We start from the raw sequence: 26,640 nt of genomic DNA, 5'->3' as shown, positions 1-26,640 counted from the left end.
GATTTTAGCTTTTAGGAGGCCATGTGTCCACTTCTTAAACCTATTCAGCCCCTAAGTACCAATCACAGAACTAATAAAGAGTAGATTACACATTAAATTTATTAGGTGGTAGTTGAGAATCATGGTTAAAAGCATAGATTTCAATACTGGCCTGCCTCTTGCTAGCTGGATTAAGCACATTATTTAACTTATTTGAGCTTCAGTTCCTGTCCCTATAAACTGTGGATAAAAACCCACCTTTATAGGGTTGCTGGGAAGTGGGAAGTCAGCAGATACCTGCTCTGCAGTGAGCAGAGGTCTCCTTCATGAGGTCTTCTCAACCTCTCCGCATAAAATGGAGACCCTCTTCACTCCCCACTCCCAATGCTTCTTTAAAAAAAAATTACAGCCTTTATCACTTTCTAACATCCTATATGATTTATTTATTTACCATATCTATTGCTTGTTGTCCGTATCCCTCATTAGCATGTTAGCTCTAGCAGGCAGAGGCCTCTGTCTGTTTGTTCACCAGTCTATCCCATGGGACAAGACAAGAGCTGGGTGTGTAAGAGGTGCTCAAAAACATGTGCTGCCTTCACCTGTACAAAGTATAATTGTTCATCTAACAGTGAACCATTGCCATACAGAGCCATTGTGCTGGGGAGATGGGAAGAGCACAAAAAGGCCAGAGTAGAGAAGATCTGTGAGTACCTGTGTCCAAGGCCCTTGCGAACCTCACATAAATGGGGACTGATCATACACCCCTGTCCCTCTACTATAGGATAGATATGACTGGGCTTACACTGAGGTTGAGAAAACTGAGACTCAGAGGGAAAGATTAAATAACACGCCTGAGTCAATAACACGAGTCCTAACCCAGGTCCTGGACTTGAGAAGCCATACCACATCATGCTGTCCCGAGTGCTGATAAATGGTGAGTGGATGGAGAAGAGGAGGAGCATGAGGAACAAAGAGTGACGAGAGACCCACCCATGTGGTTGTGAGAAAAGGCTTTAAAAACAGCACAAGGTTGTCACTGATGATGCCTTCTTTTATCTGGAGTTCTTGTCACACAGGCTCTTGGTATTTGGCTGTGTTAGTCAACCTGTAGGAGACAATAAACCTAAGGCATCATACTTGGAAAATCAATACGCAGGTCATAGCTGTAGCTTGCCAGAGAAGAGCCCTTCTTTTCAAGCACAGTTTGCCAGCTACACAGTGGTATTTCTAAAGCCTTGTTCTTGCCCCCGGGTGCCCGGAGAAATAGCCCACACTCCCAGCTCACAGCAAGGCAAGGGGCATGGTGCTGAAGGGCTCTGTATAACCACTGTCTCTGTTTAATCCTCTTCCCAACAAAGGAAAGAGAGTAATTGCCAAGACACTGAAGGCTGCAGAGATTTATCATCAGTTGCCAAACCTTGCTGATAAGTTCAAGACATCCTGATCCTAACGGAGACCACCGCAGAGCATTAAGCAGGAAGCCCAGGACGGTAGGATGAGGGCAGGGCAGGAGCCGGCACTAGGTAAAGATGAAAAATGCCTCTCTGGGAGGTTAATCCTTCCTGTAGTCCACTGGTAAAGTAATAAAAGGTTTATGATTCATTTCTTTCTTGATAATGGAGGAGACAATTAAGTAATTACTGGACTTATGGTATTTATTGTGTTAACTCAACCAATAAAGTATCTAGCCAAATTGTGCTTTGAAGTACAATGAATGCTTAAAAATAATACAATGAATGCTTAAAAAAAGAAATCATTTGCACCATGCATCATCTACATTTACAGGCAGGCGGAGGGTTAGACAATGACCATCTGAGACCTAAAAATGGTGTTTTTCATTACTAGTTTCCCCATTTCATTCTTCTAAAGTTAAGTCAAAGAAGTAGGATCCAGCATCTAATACCACAACTTTCCCTTAATTCGCTTTCTCAGAAACACGTTTTCTCGGCTCCATTGCACCATGGATGGCCCTTGTAGGCCCTCAGGACCTTGGATTTTACATGTACTTGTGTGACTGATTGACATGTCTCCTGCCTCCTGCCAGTTGTCCCTTCCTGTCTCCCTGCACCAAACTGAGTACAAGGCATGTTACTGCTCAGGGAATGTTTGTTGAATAAAATGGATGTTTTGAAAAGACCCACCAAACAAGGGTTTCTCCCGCTATCATCAGAAATGTTTAAATTCAATGAGTACGACAATAGGTGTATAATTTAGAGAAAAATCTTAAATTTCTAACAATAGAATTATTTAGACAGATCTCAGTGACTATCAGGCAACATTAATAAATGCAACATATGAATGCTGTAGAAATACAGTCAAATTCTTACAAATGACATAAACTAATTAATGTAGATAATAAAAGTATATACTTGGAATAAGTATGCATGTGAATTTAAACCTAATGCCCGGCCCACGTCTTGCAACATAGTAGATGCTTAATAAATATTTGGGGCACAAATTTAAAAAGTACAGGAAAATGAAAATTAGTATTAAGAGAAGAGAACACATGTGCATATGAGTTTAACTAATATTTATATTGTTGCAAAGACATGCGCATTAAAAATAAAATGCTTAAGCTGGGTGCAGTGGCTCACACCTGTAATCCCAGCACTTTGAGAGGCTGAGGCAGGAGGATTACTTGAGCCCAGGAGTTCGACAGCAGGCTGGGCAACATAGCCAAATCCCATCTCTACAAAAAATACCAAAAAATTTAGCCTGGCATAGTGGCGTGGTACCAGCTGCTTGGGAGGCTGAGGTAGGAAATCTTTAAAGCCCAAGAGGCAGAGGTTGTGGTGAGTCATGATGGTGACACTGAAATCCAGCCTGGGAGACAGAGTCAGACCCTGTCTCAAAAAATAAAATAAAATAAAATGCTTAAGTGATTGGCACTTCAGTTGGGTATTTAATTATGGGTATCCCATTTTTATTTATACTATAGTTAAGTACATTATTTGTCTAAAAGGAGTAATAATTCTCAATCCATTTTGGCCAAACTTTATTGAAAGACTCTAAACATTTCCATAAAGAAGGGTGTGATCTAGAAGTAGAATATTTTCATTTCACATGAGAATCACCACCTATACAATGTCATAACAGAAATGCCCTTTCTTCATTTAAATGGCAAAGTAAATCATCAACACAATCTATAAATGCCATTTAAAAATATTTTTGAAACATTAATAAGATCACTTTATTGGGTGCTCTTACTTGAGAAGGTTAACTTAAATAAGTTGGTAGGAGGAAACAGAAAATTCTTGTTGCTGCTTGCTGTGTTCCTTGGTACTCATGATTTAATAGTTCAGTCATTGCACTGTCCCTGTGTTCAGTAGGCTTTTTTTTTTTTGCGGACAAAGTTTCACTCTTATTGCCCAGGCTGCAGTGCAGTGGCACAATCTCAGCCCACTGCAACCTCCACCTCACAGGTTTAAGCTATTCTCCTGCCTCAGCCTCCCAAGTACTGGGATTAGAGGCATGCATCACTACACTCAGCTAATTTTTGAATTTTTAGTAGAGATAGGGTTTCACCATGTTGGCCAGGCTGGTCTCGACCTCAGGTGATCCACCTGCCTCAACTTTCCAAAGTGTTGGTATTACAGGTGTAAGCCACCATGCCTGGCCAGGAGTAGGCCTTGTTAACACGATATCATTTCTCATTTTATTTCCAGTGCTGCAGCATAGTGGGCCTTGAGAGTCCCGAGTTTTAATAAGCATAAACTCACACCTAAATTTCAGGCCCCTCCCTCAAGACCCAAGCGATAAACTTAAACTGGACTTAGAGTCCAGTAACTTTCTCAAGGTCAAACAGTCTTCATGATATCCTTTGGGCACATACAGTTTTGCCTTCATTGAATTGGAGAGTCTAGATTTTTCAGAAAGACCCAAGTTCCATGGTTGGAGCACGGTCTGGTTGTTTTTTTGTTTTTTTTTGTTTGTTTGTTTGTTTGTTTGTTTTTTAAGATGGAGTCTCGCTCTGTCACCCAGGCTAGAGTGTAGTGGCGCGATCTCGGCTCACTGCTACCTCCGCCTCCTGGGTTCATGCCATTCTCCTGCCTCGGCCTCCTGAGTAGCTGGGACTACAGGCGCCCGCCACTGTGCCCAGCTAATTTTTTTGTATTTTTAGTAGAGACGGGGTTTCATCGTGTTAGCCAGGATGGTCTGGATCTCCTGACCTCGTGATCCGCTCACCTCGGCCTCCCAAAGTGCTGGGATTATAGGCATGAGCCACCGAGCCTGGCCAGAGCACGGTCTGTTTTAAAGTAAAAATGTTGACTATTATTTTTAAAAACTCGTAAGAACAGAACAAAGAGAAATGAACAAGTTGAGCTGATTTACTGAATGTCCAACTGCCCCAAGAGCAGGGTGATATATTCCCCACTCTGACTTACATGGCTTAAAATTGCTGGAGAGCTGGTTAAACGATCAACTTCCACCCGCCTTGGCTCAGGTCCTCTGAGGCCACCAACTTGGCTGTTAAAGTCATTATGAACTAACTGTGACCTGTAGGCTAATTCATGTTGAGCAACAATAGAGAAACACATTAAAAAATGTGTCTGTCATAAAGCTAGAGTCTGTTCAGAATCAACACATCCATAAAATGTTGATCTCTTAGTATTTTGTTGTTCAAAAGTGGATCTTAGAAAGTAGCACTGGACTTGAGTTCAAAAGATGTTACTTAATTATAGTCATGTGGCTTTGGGGTCAATTCCTTTGAGTCTATACATCTCAGTTTAGTCATCATTAAATGAAGATAATAATGGCATCTACCCTGTTTATAGCTTAAGTGAGGACTATACAGTTTTTTACTATTAAAATCGATCATTTCCGTAAGTTAAAGCTCATTGGTAGGAGCTGGAATTTTAAATCTAATTTTCAAGGAAGAAACAAAGAAGTTCAAACTTGAACACCAGTTCAGCCAGTGAAAAATAGAAAGCAAAGTAATCAAGTGGTATTACATCAAACCAAAAAGCTTCTGCACAGAAAAAAAAAAATTAACCAAATAAAAAGACAACCTATGGGTTGGTAGAAAATACTTATGAACCATATATCTAATAAGGGGTTAATAACATAAATATATAAGGAACTCACACAAATCAATTATTTATTTAAAAATAACCTAATTTTAAAAATGGGCAAAGGACCTGAATAGACATTTCTCCAAAGAAGGCACAGAAATGGCCAACAGATAGATGAAAAGGTGCTCAGAATCACTATCATCATGGAAATGCAAATTAAAACCACAGTGAAACATCACGTCACACCTGTCAGGATGGTCATTATCAAAAAGACAAACAAGTGACAGTGAGGGTGTGGAGAGAAGGGAATCCTTGGACAATGGGTAGGAATGTATATTAGTGCAGCCACTGTGGAAAATAGTGTAGAGGTTCCTAAATAAAATAAATAGAACTACCATATGATGTAGCAAATCCCCATTAAAATATGAATGGATATAGAAATTGTGATATATATATAAGTTAATATATGGAACATATATACAATATTCCATTGTGTATATATGTGTTTATATGTGTGTGTATATGCGTGTGTGTATGTACGTATATTTTAAAAAGGGGGCGATCCTGCCATTTGCAACAACATGGATGAACCTGGAGGACACTATGCCAAGTGAAATAAGCCAGACGCAGAAAGAGAAACACTGTATGATGTCACTTGCATGTGGAATCTAAAAATAATTAAATGGAGTACATAGAAAGGCAGTTACCAGGGGTGGTGAGGAGGCAGAAAATATAGGTCAAAGAGTACAAAGTTGCAGCTTTATAGGAATAAATAAACCTGGAGATCTAATGTACAACATGAAGACTAGAGTTAATAATATCTTATTGTATACTGGAAATTTCCCAAAAGAGCAGATTTTAAATGAAAGAAAGAAAGAAGAGAAAAAGAGAGAGGGAGGGAGGGAGTGAGGAAGGGAAAGAAAGAGAGAAAGAGAAGGAGAGAAAGAAAGAAAGAAGGAAGGAAGGAAGGAAGGAAGGAAGGAAGGAAGGAAGGAAGGAAGGAAGGAAAGAAAAGAAAGAAAGAAAGAAAAGAAAGAAAGAAAGAAAGAAAGAAAGAAAGAAAGAAAGAAAGAAAGAAAAGAAAGAAAGAAAGAAAGAAAGAAAGAAAGAGAAAGAAAGGAGGGAGGGAATGAGGGAGGGAGGGAGGGAGGAAGGGAGGGAAAGAGGAAGGAAGGAAGGAAAAGAAAGAAAGGGACAAGGAAGGGAAGGGAAAGGAGACTATATAAGATAATGGGTATGTTAATTTGCTTGACTGAAGTAATCACTGTGTTGTGTGTATTAAACATCATGTTGTACATCTTAAATATATACTATAAAAAGAAAAAGGAAACAAAAAAAAAATGAAAACATTGAGTTATTTGCATAGCAATTCCAATAATGTTGCTTGGCTGTGCATGGCTAAAGTAAATATTTGGTGTTTCATCAACCTTCAGTCACCCACCTGGGCCAATGGGATAGTCCCAGAATAAGGAAGAGTAAAGAATGGACTTGGCAGTTACAGCTGAGACATCAAGAAAAATGGGCACGGAGGGGATCAAAATTTGGTGCTTCCTCTTGAGCAAATGTCCAAACTTACTTTAGTTCTTGCAACAATGTTGAGGTAGCTGTGACAAGATAGTGAACCTGATGGATTTTGTTAGGCTTTCCAAAGTCACTCATCTAGCAAATGTGCAAAATGCATTTGACCCATATCTCTTTGCCTTAAAACTTGTTGTCCTTCTCTTCCAGTCCAAGAGTGAACTCCTGAATGTATTTCAGTTGCCCGTCACTGTGAGGCAATCTTTGTGTTTCTGTGTCATGGAGCTCCTAGTGGTGCCATGGGCTTCTAGACCCCTCTAACCTGATGAACTCCAGCATGGCTCAATTACCTGCTTCTCAGCTGGGGTCATGCTCAGTCACAGCCTAATACGAATGTCTCAAACCCTCATTTGACCATAACAGAGGACGTGAAGGTTTTTTTGAGTTGTTTTAAATGAAAGTCATTTTGTAGTAGTGAAAACCATGATAACCTGGGCTTTGGAGCCCTTGGTTTGAATCCTGCTTTACCCTTTTCCATGATTCTTTTCCTGGCCAACTAATTCAGTCCCCTTCTCATCATGAACTTCAACTGGCCCCTCTAAAATAATTATTAAAAAGCATAGTAAGTGATTTGAATGATTCCTGGCACATAAAAGGTGCTCAAAATGTACTATAAAAATCTGTTGTTTATCTAATATTAGGAGTGACTTTAGGCATAAGCTAGAAAATCTTTACTTTTCTGCAGCCTCCGAGGCCTGATTTGAAATGAAATACCTTTTTTTTTTTTTTTTTGCTTAAGAATCCTTATAGAGTTAACACATACCTGTGTCTTTAATATTGTTCAGTTGAAGAATCACAGCACAAAATGTGTCGGTGACTTTACAGTGTCTTTTCCCAAATCATCTGAAACAGAAGTGGATTAGTACGGGGCAACTGATACTGCCAAGTGCTCTGGCTGAATTGAGCCCTGCAGAACATGAAGCCCTGGGGGCTGAGAAATCTCCTCTAGACTAGCCATGTTTGTCCCCTGCCCTTAGGGTCAACTGGTGGTAATGTTTAATGCTGTCTGACCCCAGACTCCCAAACAATCCCTTTTTGCTGACATACATATGATTCCCAGGAAATTACAGTAAAGACTAGAAAAGTTGCAAAGGGAGAAAAGTTAAAAGCCAGGTTTTTTTTCTCCTTTGAAATTTTTATGTGCTGAAATGCAAAATTCACTGTCAAAAAAGTAACACTTTTACAGGGCCTCCGGCATCAGAACATCCTAAAAATAGTCCAGGAACAGGTAAGTGTGAACGCCATGCCAGGAGGCCTCTAGCGCCTTTTAGCAGAAATCTGCACATCTATTCTCAATGCTCACAAACACTCCCCACCCACTGGGAGGAGGCCCGGGTTGGCTTTGCTCTCATTCAGTGTTGGAGACCAGCTGATCCCGAATCACACAGTATCCTGGTGGAGGCCATGGAAATGGGCTCCAGGAAGCCTCGTGTCAAGCCATCCCCTCTGACTAGGTACAAATAACTTTCTCCCCTCGGCCTCACATGTAAGAAAAATAATTCAAATGATGGATTTTCATGTCGTTTTTAAGATCAAAATGAGAAAAACATCCCCAGTCTGAATCGATGTATTTGTGTGCATGTATTTGTGTGTGACAAGGAAGGACAGTGGTCATCCTGCTGGGACCCTGTGGAAAACAGACCTTGGGGAAAACCTCCCAAATGCAAAGTGCAGAGTAGAAATCGATCAAGTAGACACCATTCTCTCAGCCGTGGTCTCTGGTCATTCCACTGTTTCACAGGTAAAGGGGAAGAGTGATGAGATTAACATTTCTGGAACACTTACTATGCCCTGCACTTTATATCCTTAGCCCCTTTAATCCTTACATTCACTCTCTGAATTAGGCTTTCTGGGCCCCCTTGAACAGCAGAGGCAGTGAAAGCCCAGAAAGGGTAAGTGACTTGCTCCAATTGCAAAGCTGGAAAATGATAACATTAGGAATGAAAATTAGGCCCGACGTGGTGGCTCACACCGGTAATCCCAGCACTTTAGGAGGCTAAAGTGGGAGGTTCACTTGAGACCAGAAGTTCAAGACCATCTTGGGCAACGTAGGGAGATCCCATCTCTACAAAAAAAAAATTTAAAGTTAGCTGGTAATGGTGGCACATGTTTGTGGCCCCAGCCACTTAGGAGACTGAGATCGCAGGACTGCTTGAGCCTGGGAGGTGGAGACAGCAGTCGGCTGTGATTGCACCACTGCACTCTAGCCTGGGTCACAGGGTGAGACCCTGTCTCAATAAATAAATAAATAATAAATAAATAAATAAATTGAAATGTACACACCCAGTTGTACAACTCCAAGCTCTGTGCACCCACTATTATGCCTTTGCTAACACCTTAGAACTGTATAGATTGCAAGGTCCATCTGGTCAACTCTGTAGAGTTCTCGTTCCCTTATTGCTGTGCCTACAGTCTGCCTGAAGTCCCCCAGGGATGGAGATACTATCTGTGACTCCATAACTGGCTGTTAAACCAACCCTCCTAGTTGTGAACCAAAACTCACCCCCCTGTTTTGCCATCCTGAGTCACACAGTGTGTATCTGTCAGCCATAAAGATAGGAGGCCTTCCATTTACTCATTCTCTAAAAATTGATTAAGCCCCTGCTATATGCCAGACCCTGGGTGTGGCTCTGGGGACAAAGCCATGAACAGAAAGACACAGGCCCTACCCTCATGGATTTTAATTATTCCACATTTCAAGACACATCGAGACAGTGACCAGAGCCTGGATTCAGGCTTGTAGGATGCGACAGGGATCTATGGTAAGAGCAAGGAAGCCTAGAGGGTGAGGGTTGGTCTCCCAATGAAGAAAGAAGCTCTGCTGCTGGAATGTTCACCCAAAGCTGTCCACTGGCTGAGCCTATTTTCTGAAATGTCTCCAATTTACATCAAGATTGACTGCACCCTTGGGGACTGATGGGGGCTGGACTCACAGGGAGGATTTGTGAAGCCAACTTTGTAAGGAGAGGAAGGGAAGCCAAGGCTGGGAGTCAGGTCAGCTTTGGTAGCACCATTTCTATTCACGGCGCTGCTCTTTTTGTCCATGCACTGGCCCTCTGGTGCTGGGTTTGGATGTGACATCAATCGCTTGGTATGCTGTGGGGAGACTGAGGATAAGTTGCATTGGACTTGGAATCTTAGCTTTCATCCTGGAGTGCAGTTACGTAGCCTTGCCCCAGAAGCTTCCTCCAAAGGCCCATCAACTAATCTTCTCCTGAAGCCCTGCTAATCTGCAGAGATTCTTATCTCCCTCCAGAGGTTACACATAGCAGAGACCAGAAGGCCACAGCCCTACTCAGATATTGCTGCAGTAAAGCCTCTCCCCAGTGGGTGGACAGCTTGTCCACTGCTGATACCCCCTGGGGGAAGAAGGGATTAATCCAATTAAGCAATTAGCCTTATTTAAGCAATTAAGCAGTTAAAGCAGAAGGGAATCCCTGCTGATGATAGAGGAATTGCCATTCTTCTGTTGAGAAGACACAGAGAAAGGGAAAGAATTTCCTCGGAGCCTGGGGAGGCACAAGAGCCTTCTCTCAGTGTCCATAAATGAAACTCTTTGGCAAGCAGAATTCCAGATGATCAACCACCTCTGATATCCCAGATTATGATGGACTCTGGCCTTGACTTCCAACCTCAACTTTCCCTCATCTTCCTACACAACGGACTTCACAAATACCCCTCTGTGAGTCCAGACTCAGTCAGTCTCCAAGGTTGCAGTCAAGCCTGATGTAAGTTGGTGACATTTCAGGAAATTGAGCTCAGCCAGTGGAGAACTTTGAATGAGTATTTCAACAGCAGAGCTTCTTTCTTCATTGGGAGACCAGACCTTCCCTCTGGGCTTCTTACTCTCCAATGTCTCCCAGCCGGCACCTTCTTTGCACCCCCTCTCTAGTTCACAAGCCCTTACTCTCTCTTTCTTCTAGGCTCCAATACACTCACCAGCCTCAGCTCTATTCCTCACCACCAGCTGTGCACAGTCAACTTTCGTCCACACCATTCCCTAATCACAATACTGATCCGCAGCTCCTGTACCTCCTAAATTAATTACGGATGGCCACTTCATTTATGAGTGTAATTGCTTTCAGCACTTAATCTTTCTGCAGTTCAAGTGGGGTGCAGAGAGAAATGGTCAACCTCCACGTGGGCCTGGGAACACCAGAGAACTCTGTCCAACAGGTAGAAGCCTCCGTAAGAGCTCCGTGTTAGAGAGGGACGTGGAAAGCCGTCAATAGTCATTCAGCCTTTAATGGGTTCACTTGACAAATATTGGTTAAGCTCCTATTACATGCCAAGCAAAGTGTCAACCACTGTTTCTATTCTCTCAGATTTTAAATTCCAGCCGAAAAAAAAAAAGCTATACATTAAACAAAGAGTAACAAAACCAATTGATTGATTAACTACAAGTGAGATGCTATGAACATGCAGTTATCAAGGCCGGCCTCCTAGAGAAATAAAAGGCTAGATGGCTGAACAGGAATCAACTAGAAAAGAGGAGAACTTGTAGGCAAATCAAAGACTGCATCAGCGTCCAAGGTGAGGATCCAAAAAGTAGATGACACTGGCCTCAGAGGGATAAGAACTGCAGTTGTAGAGAGAGACAGCCTCAAGGTCCACATCAGATTAGCTGGAGAACATCTAGGGAAGAGGATCCAGGGCCAACTGGAGAGGGCAGGCTCTCCCAGAGTTGACTTGTTCCATCCCATCCTCATCCTCCAGGAGCTAGCATCACACAGCAGGAAGGAGGCTTCCTCTTCAAGCCAACGCACTTGAGTTTGAATTCTAGTTCCTCCACATTTTAGCCATGAAACCCCAATTAATCCATGCCAATTGCTCTCATTTTCATTATCTGTAAGATCGTCACAATTATTCTTTCCTGAGAAGATTAAACAAGGCAATGCATGTAAAAGCTAGCTTTGTGTTGTCTACGAGTAACAATGAGGATTCCTAGAACCCAGATTTTGATTTCTACGTATCATTCTATGATAAAAGGAATTGATCTGGAGAAGTGGGTGATTCTATGACTAAGGCAAGAGAAGTACAGGATGAGCCTGGAATATCTGATAGTGTCTGAAAGTAGGGATGTGCTCAGGAAAGATGGAAAAGATGGGGGAACGTTGGAAGAACATGGAAACCAACTTGAAGGGCTCCCGATGGCCACACCTTGGACAATTCAAACAACAGGATATATAGCAGTCATGATGGGCTCTATTGCTTAAGCAAAATAAGGACCTATGGGTTAAGTAAAGAAAGAAAAGGGGAAGGCTCTTCCTTGTAGTAGAATCTCAATTTAGAAATGTATAAAATAACGTAAACCTTTTTAAAATCATTGTTTGGCAAACACCACTGTACAAACTGTTTCACTCAATAGTCGTTGATGCTTGCTAAAATGAGTAGGTGAAAGAATAACAAGAAGCAGGATATTCACAGTCTCGAAGTTTGGTGCCATAAAACCTTTAATGATTACAAAGGAAAAAAAATACTAACTTTATAGTGGATAAACCAGGCAGACACTAGGTGACCTTCACAAGAGTGAACATCACTGGCAATGACACATAGTGTGATTCTGGGCTCTTGATATCAAGAAGGACACAAAATCACTTTCATAATATTTCTTCAAGAAATGCATAGCTGGAATTTAATCATGAAGAAACATTAAACCCAAATTAAGCAGTCCTTTACAAAGTAACTGATCAGTCCCCTTCAAAAGTGTCAAAATCGTGAAAAAAGGGGAAAGAGTGAAGGTCTTGTTCCAGATTAAAGATAAGGGATCTTGCAACCAAATGCAGCCTGAGATCTTGAATCAGATCCTAGACCAGAGAGAAAAGAAGATTGATAGATCTGAAAGAGAGCTGGAGATGAACTAATAGGACCATGTGGATGTTAATGTGCTGCCTGTGAACCTTGTTCTGTGGACACTCACAGTCGGGGTAGCTGGGTGAAGAGTATAAGGAAATTTTGCACTCTTTTTGCAATTTCAATACATCTAAATTATTTCAAAATTCAAAATTTGAACATTTTTAATTAAATAGGAAAACAAACTTGGCTTTATATTTGACGTACAAGAAAGATGCTCAGCAAATGGCGTTCATTATTCCTTTTAACAAGAAGAATTGATGGCTGGGGGTGCTTTTAGCCCATTGTCCCTGAGAAAGCATGCCTTGGCCTCGGAAGGGCAGAGTTAGGAAGCAAAGTTGTCTTTATAACTGCTTCAAATTTCAAGGTTGCCGAGGGACTCTGTGGAAGAGAAAAATGTGCTGGATTCTAGAAAGAATGATCCTTTTTCTTTTCTGTGAAAAGAAAAAGTGCAGTGCACGAAACAAAATTCAGACAGCACAATAAGTCTTCCACAGCCTGTTGCTATCAGGCAAGCCATTGTTCAGACCTGGGTGTTCAGGGCCACAGTCTGAAAAGAGATGCAGCTTCCTCACTTCCTGGGCAATTCACTTGGAATCACATTGTCTCTGTGAAAAGAAAAACCTAGAGCCTGGAAGGGGAAAACGAGCTCCTGCCTGCTTTGGCTGCCCACTTAGCTTAGGGTGGGCGTATTCCGATGAGGGGGCACCGTCACCGTGGCATTGACTCACAATCCCAGCACCAATCAATGCAGGAAGGCACTGCTTTCCTCCTGCAACTCCGTGGTGCCTGAGATGACGTTCCTTTAATAAACAAACACACAAACAAACCACTCCAAAATGTCATTCTGATGCTATCGTATATCTGATCTTGGGATTCTGTGCCAAAAAGGATGAGGAAGGCAGGGTGAGATATATTTCAGCAGCCACCTTGTATTTTTAGGTTTCCTCACTCTGCCTCAAACGATTATCTATTAGGAGCCCTGAAAATATATTTTAAAGGACATTGTGTGGCTCACAGGGGCTTCTAACCCAGATCACCTCCTGTCTCTCCTACTTTGAATGTTACGATCCAGGAATAAGGAACTACTTACAGTTTTATGGGCACATCTTAAAATCCCACGCCCCTGTGACATTTCAGTTCAGAAACCACCTCTTCCTAGAAGTCTCTCCCATACCTCATTTCAACCACTCTGGAGAGCATAAATCATTTACTGCTCTGTGGCTGCCTCTCTCTTCCCTGTGCCACACTCACTCAGCACGAGTCATCGTCGGCATGTCTGTCTTCGCCCCAAACTGTGAGGTCCTCCAAGTCAGGAACATGAGCCAAACCCATCCCTGTATCCCCAGTGTCAAGAATAGAACTGGGGACAATAAAATGCTTTTGGATTGGAATTGAGAAGTACTTGATGATCAAATGAATAGAGATTTAATGAACAGTATTTTGGGATGCACACATAAGTAGTTAAAATGTATGCACTGATAAACTATAAATTCATCTTTCTTCTATTTCTCAAAGGATAAAGTATGTGATGATGAAATGTTTATAAAATTTAATGACAATACAGCACATAATAAAGAAATGCCTAATAAAGAGGGAATATTTCACATTTAAAAATATCATTTATTACTTTCCATAAACATGCATCTGCTCAAATTGATTTTCTCACTTTTACTGAATACCCTGGCAGAAGTAATAGACTGCATTTTGGTGTAACATTCTTTCATCGTGGGGGAGCCAGGGCTGATGTTATAGGCTTTATAAACTCCCATAAACAAAGGAAGGTTAAGCCCTAATCAAATATAACACAATGTATATGAATATGTATAGCTATGTCTATGCGTTTTTTAATCTGAATTGTAAATCTTCTAATTATATTATGAATGTGGGTGAGAAAACCTAGACTTTTCCTTTGCAACCCAAAATATACAATCTTCATGTGATTCTGATATGAAAAACAGTATGTTGCTCCAAGAATTTCATGTAACCAACTTTATTTTATGAATGAAACAAACAAATATATTGTCAGACTGACAAGGTCTCATAAAGAAAACAAACCTCGACCTAATCAAAACCAAAAGAACTGCAGATTGTGATAAATAAAATTAACCAATTAAAACCCATAGGCAACTGAAAGACAAGCAAATCCTCTGAAACCATATAACTCACAAATCCTTGATTACCAAAAAAGCCACTCAAGTCAACTGATAAAATATTAATGTGATTATGAGATCAAATGTGCATATCCAAAGTAATTCTGGAAAGAGTCCTTACGTATTTTAAAACAATTTTCCATTTTATTAAGTACTGTCTCCATCTACCCAGTCATACGTGGCAGAGATCCAGAAGTCATCCATGACCAAATATTCACAGAGTCTTGTTGATAGTGGCCCTAATTATCTTGCTTGTTTGTTAACTTCTTTTCATGCCCTCATCTGGCCACCATTGTGTCTTTAGTGGATTCCCACAGCTGCTTCCCCGAGACCTTCTGCATAGGTCCCTCTAAGCCTCACCCTTGTGACTAGATTGATCTTTCCGAAGCAAATCTATCACTCTCTCGTAAGCCATCCAGTGGTTTCACTTCACCCTTGGAGAAAAGTCCACATTTTTACACAGGATCGACCCTCTTGACTCCCAGTCCTGCATTCATTCCTCCATTCATTCATTATTCCTTGATAAGCTCCCCCAATATGTATGCAATATTGTCTGTTTGTCAGAAACTATTAAAAAAGACTGAAGTAAAGCTCCTGCCCTTGATGATTGTTTAGCCTCAGGAGGGGCCCAGACCTGCAAGAAAGTAAATAGCTAATAATTTAATAAGTGCTATAACATTTGCTTATGCACTAGTCCATGGCAGTGTGAGAAGACAGTAGTTTGGGAAGTGTTCTCTGCAGAAATGGACACCAGCAGACGTTGTTTGGAGAGGAAGGTGATAGAGCTAAATAAAGAGACAGGTTGGTGCCAGATTGAATAAGACACCTATTACTGTGCTAGAGGTTTGGGCGTTTTCTTGTTGGGAAAAGTGATCCTACAGAAGTTTGTAATCAGGAGAACCATCATAATCAATTTACTTTTGAGCAACCCATTATCTCAAGGTCGTTTTGTCATTCCCTTGCTAAAACCTCTTTGGTGAGACTGAAGTTTGTCTGTTTCACTAAAATTATTTAGTATTTAACTTCTGTTGACTTTTGAAGCTACTTGTCTCAAAATAGGAGGGGCTGAAATAGCCCAGGATGCTTAAAAGAAAGCTGGGAGAAGGGAGGTCCCAAAGTCACCTTGTCATTAGTTCTATGCAAGGTGATCCTGAAGGTCCAGTATATATCCAAGCACTAAATTAGACTTCAAAAGCCATTTTAGTGCTTGTTTTCCAGGGACCACAACTGCAGGCCTTGACTGACCTAACATGTCACAGGCTCATGTCACTCCATTCTGAAGAAGGGACACTGCTGCAGTTTGATAACTGATCTAATAGTGAGTCAGACATCCCTCTGTTGCCCTGGGTTCATTATGCTCTATCACCTTAATAAACACCCTCGTCCTCTGCTTATTCAGCCATAGCCTGGTTCTCTGACTTGAATTATTTGGGACAGCCGGGCCTCTCGTGAGTGACTTGTCGAGTTATATTATGGTATCTGACCTACTTTGTACAGGTCTCAGACTGCGGTACAAGCAGTGCACAAACCCCATCAGTGTCCTCGGAATGTCTGGGTAGAGACAGCATAGACTCAGAATCTCTGAAGAAATCTTCAAGGCCAGCATGCTAACCTCTTCCTCTTCAGCACTGTCTATGAGCTTCACTCAGCTGCAGGGTCACTGAAGAGTGGCCAACTGGCCGACACCCATGCATCCTTTGTCATGGGCAACTTCCTACTTCCTCCATTTATCCACTCAGCAAATAGGTATTGATCCCTGGTTCTGAGCCAAACTCTGCCTTAGGCATTGGCGCTGTAACAGGGACAAGATAGACGTTGTCCCTGCCGGCCCAAGCAACACTCTAGATAGTTAATCACAGGATTGTGTAATCACAAACAGTAATTATGCTTTAAAGGGACAGTATGGAGAATAATGAAAGCACGGACAGAGGGACTATACCTTGCCCTGAGGCGCAAGGAATTGCTTTCTTTAAGGAGAGACTCGAAAGCTCAGAGCTGGAGAATAAGTTGGATGTAAACAATGGGCTGTACAGGGAAGAATTTGCAGCAGAGGGTATATAACTGCAAATTCAGAGTTAACAAGAAAAATGTGAAGGCCGCATCACATTTGGTGTGGTTGGATCAGCAAGTGAGGGAGTTGTGTGTACTAGGTCCTGCCAGGTTCTTCAGGGCCCTGTGGGCCACACAGTTCTTTGCACTGAGAACAACACGACAAGTTTTAAACAAAAGAATGGCATGATAAAAATGGCCTTCAACAAATATTTTGGCCAACTGAAGAGAAAAAAAAATCAAGTCTTATTGTTAGAATATGCAATTTCTGTTTTTTCTTACATTACATGGAACACTGTGGTATCTGAGGTCAGGCATTGCTATGTCTGAATTCCAACTCAGTCTCTTACTAGGTGAATACTCTGAGGCAAGTTTGTCTGCAATTTTAGAGTTTCGTTTCTTTCTTACACATCAGTGTACCAAGTTACCTTTATCTGACTGAGCCAGGAATCATTCAGGGTGGATCAGAACTTGCACAGCTGGTGTTTTCCAAAGCTCCCCTGGGAAAGAGTGATTTGATTCAACCACAAACAATTCCCAGACACCTACTCTGCACCAAGCCCTGGGGACTGGAAAATAAATAACACATCATCTTGCCCCTAGGGACCTCACAGACAGAGGTCATAGTGGGAGACTGGTGGGCCAGATCTATCCAACAGCGGTGTTCTGTTTGGGTGGCTCAGTGTTGCAGAAAAACAAAACAAAGAACTGGAATTCCTTCAGCAGGCGTGTGCAGTCTAGATGCTCACAGGCCCCACCATGCCCTAGTGTTGTAGCCCTTCCCAGATTGATGGCATATGCATATCACTGGCCTGGCCCAGGGAGGTTTTTGAGTCTGTGACCCTGAGCTAGAGAGTATTTGTAGAGAAGGAAGCACAGAGAACAGAAAGGAAGAGAGAAAGGTACAGTGAAAAAGCACACTAGGAACATACCAGGAGTGTATCTGCAAATGCACAACTGTTGTGAATTCAGCAAGAGTCATAGCAGGAAGACACCCAAGCTTGGACTAGGATTATTGAGGAGCACAGAAGAGGAAGCAGACACCTGTGGTTGTTCTACAGTTCAGGCCAGGAAACAAAACTTGTATATGTAAAAAAGAGCTAGAGAGTCAGTCAAGGACAAATTATAAAGATGCCCAAGTTCAACCTGCAAATACATTTACACTTGATTTTCACCTACCTAGCACAACTTTGTCTCTGCCTTGCTTTTCTAATTCTTTAGGTCTCGGCTTAGTTGTCACTTCGTTTGGATAACCCTCCAAGACTACTGAGATATGGTTAAGGGCCTGGTTCTGTACTCTCCAGGCACATCAGACTTGGCTCATTTTATGCATTTTGCATTGCCTGTTTACATCCCTGTCTTCCTCAGCAGCCAGAGCTCATTGAGAACAGGGACAAAGTTGTTTTTATTGCTATTGTATCCTTCCAGCTTATCAAGGTGAGGATCACTATTATTTGTACATAGTAGATCAGTGATAACATTGAGTGAAAGAATGGATGAATGCTGCCTGCAATGATTGTTATGATGTAGGGCTAGCATTTTCTAGAATAAAAGCTAAAAATAACTCTAACCAGATAATCTTGAATGGGTTTAACATGGCACTAATTTGCATGCTCAACAAATTATTTACTGATCAAGGGTTGCAGTTTGTCACTATACCATTAGAATATGAACGTTCATGCAAGCCATACCAATGGGATCCAGGGGAGGTGGAGAAGGCAAAGCAGAGGGGAAATATGGCAAGATTTTCCATGGAAAGGGACCTAACAGCTGAGACTGTTAATACTAACCAAAAACATATATTGATGACCTTTTTGAAGAGAAAATTGACAGATTTCATAATGCATTGTGAAGTAGTAAGCTATTTCTATAAGTAATTTCTTTGCAAGACAAGTACCCTGCAGGACTATAATCCTGCGATGTTTCTGCAGAAGGGGAATTTTAGAAAAGAGTATGCAGACAAACCACTTTAGGTGCTTGTTAAAAATGCAGATTTGTGGGTTCCACCCATAGCATTGCTTACTCAGATTACCCGAGGCAAGGCAGAACCTGCATCCAGGTGGTCACTGGAGTACACCTCTGGAAATATCCTTAAAGACTATGAAGTCACGTGTCCTCTCGGCACACATAAGGAAACTGAGGCTTGGGAACTTTGTGTAACTTGCCTGAGCTCATATGGCTGCTTAGCAGCACACTGCTGACTCCAACCTAGGATTTCCAACTCAAAGCCACATTCTCCTGTAACAGAGCAGTTTGCTCTGTGATCTGGTTCTCGTTTCTCTACGAAGCAGATAGAGGAGATGTTACTTAGGAGAAATGAACAAATATGTATTTAACAAATCACCACATGGAAGAAATGTATTCACCTTTCATGGTCCCAAAAGAAAATGCACTAGAGAAATTATCTTACAATGCTGCTGTGAATGAATATTCATTCCTACCTTCAACAAAGACATGGTCACCTGTTCTCTCTGGTATCCTGAGGTACAGAGAGATTTAAGAGTAATTGTGGATAATGTAAATAAAAGCATTGCATATGAAAAAAAAAAAAAAAAAGAGTAATTTAGCGTAGGAGGCTGAGAAGTAAGGAGGCAGCGTGAAATCCAAACATGAAGAATACTGAAAAGTACAGTTCTTCCATGAGAGAAAAAATTGAAGCTACTTTATCAGCTTGCATTCTCAGTGATGAGAACATAGTACATGCAGGTCTGGGAGATCAGGGAACACTTAAGATTTAGAATAAGAGACCTGGGGCCATTTAGTTCCAAAAGCAAAACACAGTCTATTAAATTACAAGACCCTAGGATCTGTGAATTGGGCGTAATGTACATTCTGTGCCAAAAGAACCCACCCTGAAAAAGGTTGGGAGAGGTCAGCCCAGACATCAACCTCTGTTGTTGATGTTGGAGTTAGTAGGTCATTGGAGATGGAAAATGAAGGTGTCAGAGTTACCCGGCAGGTCTGCGTATTCCCCACCCCTTAACGCCAGAAGCCATCATTAAGTTTCACTTGTTTGTTTCCTGTACTTTTAAGTCAAGCCTTTTTATGTGCTGTACTTCATGCTGAGGATTTTATTTACATTATCCACTTAATCCTCAAGATTATTCTCCTAAAGTTTGTTTCTGCTGTTTTGCATTTTACAGACCAGAAAACTAAGCTAGAGAAGGAAGGTGGCTCACCTAACATCATACGGCCAGTAAATATCAGAATCAGAATTCCAGCCCAGACCTGGTAGCTTGCACACTCTTCAATATTTGTGCCTATTTTCTTGACCTTTATTACTCTGATCCCAACCAGAGAGTGTGGGGTATGAAGGACTCAACAACTATTCTCATATGATTGCAAATATAGGAGAAGTGACCCACCCCACAAGCCTAGAACATGAAATGCCACCTTGTAGCTGGTGAATGCCTGGATCACAAGCAAGAATAAACTCTCTCTGTGTGTGTGTGTGTGTGTGTGTGTACACACAAACATACATGTGTATATAGTGAATATTCATATCTGACTTGTGAAATATGAAATATATGTTTAAAAAATCTAACAAGGAATACATATTTCATAAGTTAGATTCTTTAGAGAGAAGGTATCATTTCTTTTGCTTCTATAATACTTCCAGAATATAGCAGAATATAAACAAACAAACAGTATTTCCTGATTGTAGTAAGTACAGTATAGTAATTAAAGTACAATGTAATAAAGTATAGCACAGTGTGTGTGTGTGTGTGTAAATATCACCTTAAAATATGACATTAAAATGTTACAAAACATTTCTTTTCTGGCTGACAAATACTGAATATAATAATAATCAATGTAGATACAATGACTTGAGTGCCTGCTGTAAGCACAGCACTGAAACCTTTAAATACGTGTTCTCATACAATCCTCACAACCCACCAAATTGTTGCTGATACAACCCCTTTCATTTGTCTCCTGACACTCAGCTAAAAAATTTCCCAGATTCCTCTGCAGAAAGGTTGGTCCCTGAGATTAATTTCTGGCCATTGGAACATGGCTGAAAGTGATACACACCACTCCTAGTCTTGTCCTCTAAAATGAATCTTCTGTTTCTCCGTGCCCTCTTGTTTTGCATATCAGCTGGCTGGAGGAGAGGACCCAGTAGGGCACTTAGGCCGTACCACAAGGCAGAACTGAAAACAGCTCTATGAAGCAGAAGTTCTGTCCCACCTCCTGCTGTGCTCACCCCCACTGGATTATGACATGAGCAAGAAGTAAAGCTTGTATTAAGCCATTGACATTTGAGGGTTGTTTATTACCTCAGCTAGTATTACCTCCCTGGATAACACAGTATTATTAGCCTCATTTTGCCAATAAAGAAACTGATTTGTTCAAGACCTCGCAGCTAGTAATTGCAGAAGCCAGGCCTGACAGGCTGCACCCCCATGCTCCCTGCCACACAGCAAGCTGCCCCACCACACCCTTGTGCTGCCTACTTGTTTCAGATGAAATGACGGAATAGCACCATGAATATGAACCTTGCCATCCCATCTGGGGACCCTGAAGATTTTCAGTGGCACAAAGGGAAGGCACTGAGGTGAGTGTTGCCAGATTTCTCCTTGGCCAATGATTATCTTGAACTATTCCAGAAACTCCTTTCCCTCACCCCTGGGCCAGCAGTGGATGGGGGAGGCTCCACTGGATGCCAGCCGCAAAGCATTCCAGTGGCCTTGGACATGGCTCAGGGAAAGTCGGACGCCTGGCAGGGAGATGTCACTGGGAACCACAAAGACCAATTTCTTGGAAGGACATGCTATATTGAGAGTCCAAGGACAGGAATGGTTATGTGTTTATGCAGTCTGGCCCATAAGTACTATCACACGTTTACATACGAACGCATGTGTGGATGTGTGTGTAGATAATATGTCCATATCAGTTTGTACATAAAGTGTTGCTATATTGTGTGTGTACACACATATATATAGTACATCTGTTCTACTTAATATATACATATGCAAATATATAAACTAATGTATATCCACATACTTTTATATATTTGTGTGTATGTCTGTAAAGATATTCGAAGTATTAAAAACTCCTCAAAGCAAATGGAAACACATTTTGTTCCTCTCACAGTTTCGAGAACCACCAAATATCCACATGAAAGTGGAGATCAGGGACTTCAAATAAACACCAGTGTGCTGTTAAAGCAGTTGCTGGTGTGAGAACAGTTTAAAAACCCAGTGACTCAACAGTATGTGCCAATTCCCCCTTAATTTGGGGGAGAACTGGGCAGGAGGACACGTGTGGCTGCCAGGAACGGCAGTCCATCCCTGGCCAGCGCCCCCCTGACCACCCAAGTCTGCTCTCCGCACAACTGATAGATATGTTTTGACAAGTTCTATTAAGTACAAAGACGGCCACTGGGGCAACATGTGGAGTTGATAGAGCAAGAGGCAGAGAGGCAGAGCGCAGTGTGAGGCCTGCTCATGTTGACAGAATTTGCCGTAACGAAATGAGTCCGTGCTCCGTGTCATCTATTACCGAATTTCAGTAAGGTCTCTGGCACCCACGACGCCCAGGAGGGTAAGCCTCTCCTTGGTTTCCTATTTCTGTCTCCTGATTGCCAGCAAATCTAGGATTTTTTGAAACTCTAATTGGTTGTCTTGATTTACGCAGAGTCGCCAGCGATGCCAACGGAAGAAGGCCGGGAGTTGCTGAAACCAGAGTCACCAGTGTGGATCTCCACTTCATCCCACCCCGCAAGCCCCTCCCATACCTGTGTTTAGAAACTTCACAGGAAGCAGAGCTGACAAGCACACCTGGGCTACTCTTGCCTCTCTCACCATCTTGAGTACATCATCGTCACCCTCCAGAGCCCTCCTAAACAAGGTTTGGCAACAGCAAAAACAAACACTATTTTACAGCATCTTTGGACGCACTTCCAAAATGCAAAAGCAATTAATCAGTCGTCTCCCTGAGACTCTGCTCAAGGTGGCTGCTGCCTTTGACATGGAGCTCGGCTTTGATGGGAGCCGAAGAAGCATGTGAAGACAGCCCAAAAAGTGGTAATGGTCTTCAATTATTTATTTGTTTAGAAGACTGGGGAATAGAACTTGAGCTGTACGCACATGGATAATCCATCTAAGACGTTCCCAACAGTGAGGTCTTTAACTCCCTGCCTGAGCATTCTGCTTGGAACAGAATGGGTATTTTCACCAAGTCTGGCACGGATCCAAAGGTTTCCTCTGTGTGTGTGTGTGTGAGAGAGAGAGAGTGTGTATGTGTATGTGTGTGTACATATTTAAGAAAGCTATATTTGGGATATCTGAATATCTTTGAGCCTTGTAGAAAAACTGCTGTTTCTAATTACTAGACATCCAAGCTGTACTGCTAGTTCCTAATGGATAAGATTTCTTTGTGCTGGATTTTTGTGTAATTTTATTGAAAAATCAAGACTGTACATTTTCTGAGAGAATTTCTCATTTAGCAATGTATTCTCAAGACATGGTGTAATCATCTTAATAATGCATTGTGGGAAAGTAAGTCACTTATAGCCCAAAGTTACTCTCAGTCTTGAACTTTGTCCTTGGTAGTTTATTATACACATGGAACTAACTTGATGGATCTCTCATCCCAGGAAATTTACAACAGCAGACACCATGCCCTTTATATTCTGTGGGCTGACAATAGGAGAAGTGGTTAGGCACATTTGCTCTTCCGAAAATACTGATGTGTGAAGAAAAATGTTACCATCCAATTGCACACAAAATTTTCTAAGAAACAAACTTTGTTCAGATAAAATAATGAGATATTTTTGACCCAAGTTTACATAAATCTCAGTCATTGTAGTTCCTTTCTCCTAAGCCCTTTTTCATATGCTTATAAATCTTGAGATGATGGTCCAAATGCATCTCTTCCACAAAGTCTCACCTCATTTATTTTGTTGGATGTGGTCGCTTCCTGGCCTGAATCCATATCACACCTGATTTGTGGCCATCTTCTCTTGAAACACTTTTGGTTGTTTTCATTGCTTACCACTAGTTCTGAACTATAAGTACCTTGAGAGAAGGGTCTAGGATTGCTGGTTTTATTGGTATAAAACTGTACTTAGTCCATAATTATTGTTTAGCAAATATACATTGGATAGATGGATAGATGAATAGATGGATGGATAAATGAAAACTTTCATCTTCTCTCATCCTATATATATACCAGTATCCCAGAGTGGTCATCTTATGTGATATAAATATTGGTGTCTCTCTGTGTTGGGTTGAATAGTGCCTCTCCAAAAGTTAGTTCTATCTGGAACCCCACAATGTGGCCTTATTTGGAAACAGGGTCTTTGCAGTGATAATCAATTAAGTTAAAATGAGGTTATACTAGATTAAAGAGAAGAGACACACAAAGGGAGACTGCCACGTGAAGATGGGGGCAGAGAATGAAGCCAAGGAACACCAACGTTTACCAGCAACCACAGAAAAGTGAGGAAGAGGCAAACAAAACAAAACAAAAAACTATCCTGTATCACAGTCTTCAGGGAGAATATGGCCCTGCCAACACCTTGAATTCTGACTTCGGACCTCCAGAACTGGGGAGAATAAATTTCTGATGTTTTAAGTTACCAACTTTATGGCACTGTGTCATTGCAGCCCTAGGAAACTGATGCACTCTCCAAGAACCCACCTTGTAAAGAAGGGACTAACCACATCTCGCGAGGCTTTAACCAAGAACCCAAAATAGGAGTGTTCCCTCTGACAGGGGAGCCTGAATGTTGTATGAAGCCTGGAGAGTCTTGGAGCTTTGCAGTGAGGCAATTAAGAGCTGCTTTGTCAAAAGCAGGGAAAAAGGTAGCAAACATAATAGAAAATGGGGAGAAGACAGGCCTGGGGCCCAGGTTCAGGTCCCAAGTCACATGACAGGGGCCACAGTGATGGGCTGAGGTTCATGCTGGCTGGGTTCCACAAGCAGGGGATGAGCAGGGAGCTTCAGGAGTGCCTTGGACAGCAGAGATTTCTGATTTGGTTGTAGTTATTGGCTGAGCATGAGACACGGGTGGAGTAGCCTTGGTTAGTGGACAAACGACAAAGCAGAGAGAATCCTAAAATTGCCTAAAACTCAAATTCCACTTGGGCATTTTCCTTTCCAAGTATTTGGCCATCTCTTGCTTTTTCCCCTGTTATACTTACTTTCAAGTAAAACCTCAATCAAGGCTACAATTTAAGTTCTTCCAAATAATCCATAAGTGGTGCACAATTTGGGTAAATGCCATCACAGATTCGCATTTCTTCAATTGGTGAGTTCTGGGCAACGTGAATAAGACATTAAAGCACAGTGACCACAAAACCTCATCAATTCAGACTCATTATCTGAAGGACCTTCCCACTGAATGGTGAGAAATTGGATCTAGAAAATATCTTTAAAGAAATCCAATTTTATCTCCTTCAAGGACACACACTAGCCAGAAGTAGGCCAGCATACGGTTAAGTAGCAGCCTTCAGAGGATGAGGCTTAATGAATAGATAAGAATGGCTTGTAATTAGTCCGTCATTTGTTTGGATGGCAAAGGATGCTTGGGAAGTGCTTGAGGATGCTTGAAAACAGTGTGTGCTCTTAGGTAGTTTAAATATTTTCCCAGAAATTTGGTTCTACAACTAATTTGTTTAGTACAGCCATTACTTCCACCAGGCCTCCAGTCTACTTATTCCAACGTTCCCATGAGAAATGTACACAACAGTGAGGTCTCTCCTGGCTTATAAATCAGCGTGAGCAGACACAGGAGGGCATGTCCAGGGAGGACTTCATCCCCCTCAGACATAGAGGTTGAAGGGATGGACTGTTGGTCTTTGACAGACAGAGTGCCTCTCAGTGAACTGACCATCATGTGGGAAATGTTGGCTTATGTCAATCACAAACAATACTTATGTACTTCTCATGATCCAAAAATCAACCTTGTCTCCAAAGGTGAGCATACTTTCTGCTTTTACACTGTGAAAAATGATGACGGAACTTGGGGTTAGAGGACCCGATCTTGAGTTTGAATCCCGTTATCAGCTGTGTGTTTCTCGGCGTAACTCCTCTCTCCATTTCTTCTGCGAAGATTTAATAAGATGATATATATGTCCTTTTTAAACCATACATCATATGAAAATATAAGGAACTATTGTCATCCGATCGTTAACAACAAATCTGCTGGATATTGAGTTTCAGTGACTTGAAGTTTAAAGAATCGTGTTTAAAGTTTGAAAGTTTGAAAAGCAGTGTTTATTTCCTGGGTCAAGCACATCTGGTCTGAATCCCAGTTTTATTTCTTGCTGAGGGTGGTTTTGCCATGGTCTTAAAAGTCTCCACTCCTTAGTTACATGAATGTCAAGTGGAGTTGGAAAAATAAATGCTTAAAAGAGGTGGGAAGTGCTTTACACCATGCCTGGCACATAATGCGTGCTTAATAAATGCCAGCCCAAGATTTTATGGCCCAAATAAATTCTTACAACCCATAAAGGGACTGGCCTGCAGACATTCACCCCGGCAGCATGTGTACTGGGAAAACACTGCAGGCAGCATGGGGCCATCACAGGCAAAGTGGACTGTCAAGAGGGGCTGTATAGACTGTGGGGGATCATGAAGCAGTTAAAACCAACAGGTTGGACGTACACTTGGGAGGACATCTTTTTTTTTTTTTTCTTTTTTGAGACAGAGTCTCGCTCTGTTGCCCAGGCTGGAGTGCAGTGGTGGAGTCTCGGCTCACTGCAAGCTCCACCTCCTGGGTTCACGCCATTCTCCTGCTTCAACCTCCTGAGTAGCTGGGACTACAGGCACCCACCACCACGCCCGGCTAATTTTTTGTATTTTTAGTAAAGATGGGTTTTCACCATGTTAGCCAGGATGGTCTCGATCTCCTGACCTGGTGATCCGCCCACCTCATCCTCCCAAAGTGCTGGGATTACAGGTGTGAGCCACTGTGCCCAGCCAGGGAGGACATCTTAAAACATGAGTGAAAAAAAAAAAAAGAAAATGTTTTAAAATGCAACATTTAAGCAAATTAAAATACATGCACA

At 41.8% G+C, this 26,640-nt stretch overlaps 2 long non-coding RNA genes across 3 annotated transcripts; one reads left to right on the top strand and one right to left on the bottom strand.

Moving 5' to 3' along the window:
• Positions 1-1,468: 1,468 nt before the first annotated feature.
• On the bottom strand, positions 1,469-20,744 carry LOC116275689. 2 transcript variants are annotated; one of them, XR_004184781.1, is made up of 3 exons: positions 20,657-20,744; positions 7,333-7,412; positions 1,469-1,551 (listed from the first exon to the last, which is right to left on the bottom strand). It is a non-coding gene; the product is annotated as an uncharacterized LOC116275689 (long non-coding RNA). The 2 variants fall into 2 exon arrangements; XR_004184782.1 differs by lacking the exon at positions 20,657-20,744 and adding an exon at positions 8,212-8,279.
• Positions 6,168-26,259, top strand: LOC108586979. The gene is made up of 3 exons (XR_001905073.3): positions 6,168-21,179; positions 22,262-22,650; positions 25,271-26,259. It is a non-coding gene; the product is annotated as an uncharacterized LOC108586979 (long non-coding RNA).
• The last annotated feature ends 381 nt before the right edge of the window (positions 26,260-26,640 follow it).

This window comes from Papio anubis, chromosome 7 (assembly GCF_008728515.1).
Source record: "Papio anubis isolate 15944 chromosome 7, Panubis1.0, whole genome shotgun sequence".
Lineage (NCBI taxonomy): Eukaryota > Metazoa > Chordata > Mammalia > Primates > Cercopithecidae > Papio > Papio anubis.
Note: the sequence above shows the minus strand (reverse complement) of the source record. Positions and strands in the feature narration are given on the sequence as shown.